We start from the raw sequence: 2,930 nt of genomic DNA, 5'->3' as shown, positions 1-2,930 counted from the left end.
AAGTATTCAAATGGGTGAAGTAGGCTGCTAAAGTCACACAATCTGAGTAGTTGAACAAATATTAAAACCCAAGACAATCTGGCTTCAGTACCAAAGTCTTTCCACCACACCAAATTCCCAGTAGTTCCCAATAAAGGGAGGTTTGTTCAAGAAGCATCAATTTCAACTTCTGGGATCCTTCCAAAGAGCTTATATGCTTGATATGGGAAAACACATGAAGTTCATTTATTGAACCCAATCAACCCTTCTTTCCATCTTTTTACAAGATTTTTACAGGTACCTTTAGGGTCAAGACTCATGTCCCCTTCCTAGAATGCAGTTTCTAAGAATTAGTGTTTTCTATTCAAAATTTCTTCATATCCTTTGTAGGGTATTATTGTATGGCTATACTTTTGCTAGGCTAATATTAGCAATTGCACCATATCTGATTCTTATGTGGTATAATCATGAATATATAAGTTGACAATATTTTGTACATACAATTTCTTCAACTGTATTATTGGCAGTCAGTTCCTAATTTTAAAAGCTTGACATGCCATTGTAAAAATGTCCTTTGTTTATAGATATAAGTATACTCTATCATCTTTGCAGGAAAAGTTCAGTATCACCACACTACAAATATGATTTCCTTTATAAAATTTTATCAACAGACTTTTCCCCCAAAACTAATACTGAAGGCTTTTCTATGTCCAGTTCATTCTTATAGTTTCTGTACTGAATGAATTCTCTGGTGTACAGTGAGTCATGATTTCTGGGTGAAGGCTTTGCCCTACACCACATCGATAGGGTTTTTCCCTAGTGGGAATTCTCTGATGTAAAACAAAGTCTGATTTCTGAGAAAAGGCCTTTTCACATTCACCAGATATGTAAGGTTTCTTTCCTGCATGAATTCACTGATGTCCTGGGAGTTGGGACTTCTGAAAGAAGGCTTTCCCACATTCAATACATATATAAGGTTTTTCTCCTGTGAGAATTTGCTGATGTCCAATGAGATGTGACCTCTGACAGAAGGCTTTCCTCACTCACAGCATTTAAAAGTTTTCTCTCCAGTATGTCTTCTCTGATGTATCATGAGCTGTGATTTTTAGAAGGTCTTCCCACATTCAGTATATTCATAAGGTTCCTCCCCAGTATGAGCTAACTTATGTGTAATGAGTTCTGTCTTTCTGCTAAAGGCTTCCTCACATTGAGCACATTTGTAGGGTTTCTCCCTAGTGTGAATTCTTTTATGTATAATGAAGTGGGTCTTCTCACAAAAGGCTCTCCCACATTCAATGAACTCAAATGGCTTCTCTCCAGTATAAGCTCTATGATGTATAATAAGCTGTGACTTCTAGGAGAAGGCCTTCCCACACTCTCTGCATTCATAAGGCTTCTTCCAGTGTGAATTCTCTGATGTATAATGAGAGGTGATTTCTAGGAAAAGGCTTTCCCACATTCACTGCATTCATATGATTTTTCTCCAGTTTGAACTCTCTGCTGTATAATGAGGATGACTTCTGGGAGAAGGCTTTTGCACATTCAGAACATTTCATAATGTTTCTCCCAAGTATGAATTTTCTGATGTAAATGAGGTGAAACTTTTCACTGAAGGCTTTTCCACATGCACCACAATCATATGGTTTTTCTCCAGTATGAATTCTTTGATGTACAATGAGCTGTGGCTTCTTAACAAAGGCTTTTCCATGTGTAATATATATACATTTTTCTCCCTAATTCTGGGTTTCTCATATTGGATAAGGGATTGTTTATAGCTAAGAATGTTTCCACAGCAATTATCTTCACAGGGCATTACTCCATTGTGAATTTTCTCAAGTTTGGAATCACACACACTGATTTTCACACCCAAAGCTCTCATCAGGGTTTTTTCTTGAATTGCTTTTATTATAACTAGGTAGATCCATGTTAGGTTTCAGGTTCTTTTCAAATGTATCATATTTATGGAGTCTTTCTTTTGAAGTAGCTGGGTCTGCAGCATTCTTGAAATATTTTTTTCAAATGCATTATATTTATGGCCTGTTTCATCAGTCACTTTTTGTTGTTGATGATTGTCACTTGCCTGAAAAGTTTGTTCTGATTTTCTTGTTATCTCTGGAGCTGACCATCACTTTGACAGACTTTTAAAATTGAGTACAATGGACCATCTTTGTGAGTCTTTTCAATATCTTATTATGGAAGGACATAGTCCCCAAGATACATGGTTGGGGGTTCTCAAGGTTACTGTTCCTGTCTGGGTAGATCCAACTTGATATGTCTTTCTTTATGATCCATGGATCTTCTCCTTGTTTCAGTTTGGAGATGACATCTGGTTTGGAAATTGGATGCCCCATTGAGACACAATGGGCTGTAGTTTTCCATTATCACATCCCTATACAAGGTCTTCTGAGCAGGGCCCAGTTGTTGCCATTTCTCCTAGGTGAAATCCAAAGCCATATCCTTGAATAACATTAACCTCTGAGACTTGGTCATTTTTGGCTTCTCCTTCAAAATGGCAGATTCTTGAAACAGCAACACTGGTGATCAGAATGAAGTTTTCACAACCTGATCCAGACTGCAGCTTCCACATTTACCAAACTAATAAATTCTTCTCAGTCCCAGAATGGGGTTATACAGACAGGACTGAATTCATTCAGAGGAAGTGGGGGCTTCCATGACAGGGAGAATGTTTCATATGTGGTGACCAGGTTTTATCACGTATCCTCCTTCTGACCCATGGCTTCATTATCAGGTCCTAAAACATCCATCTCAGCTTAAACCTGGGCAGCTATCATATCCATGTTGGGGAACTCACCCACTTCTTGTTGGTGACCAAAGTGTGCACTTTCCATTGGCTTTTTTTTTTTAATTAAAAAAATTTTTAACTTTATTTATCAAAAAATTAAAAAACAAACAAACAGTTAAAAACAACATTTCAAACAAACAAAACAAAG

At 37.2% G+C, this 2,930-nt stretch overlaps 1 pseudogene; it reads right to left on the bottom strand.

The window, feature by feature from the left end:
- Nucleotides 1-700: 700 nt before the first annotated feature.
- On the bottom strand, nucleotides 701-2,475 carry LOC119545243 (annotated as a pseudogene).
- Nucleotides 2,476-2,930: the final 455 nt, after the last annotated feature.

The sequence above is a fragment of the Choloepus didactylus genome, chromosome 10 (assembly GCF_015220235.1).
Source record: "Choloepus didactylus isolate mChoDid1 chromosome 10, mChoDid1.pri, whole genome shotgun sequence".
NCBI lineage: Eukaryota > Metazoa > Chordata > Mammalia > Pilosa > Megalonychidae > Choloepus > Choloepus didactylus.
Note: the sequence above shows the minus strand (reverse complement) of the source record. Positions and strands in the feature narration are given on the sequence as shown.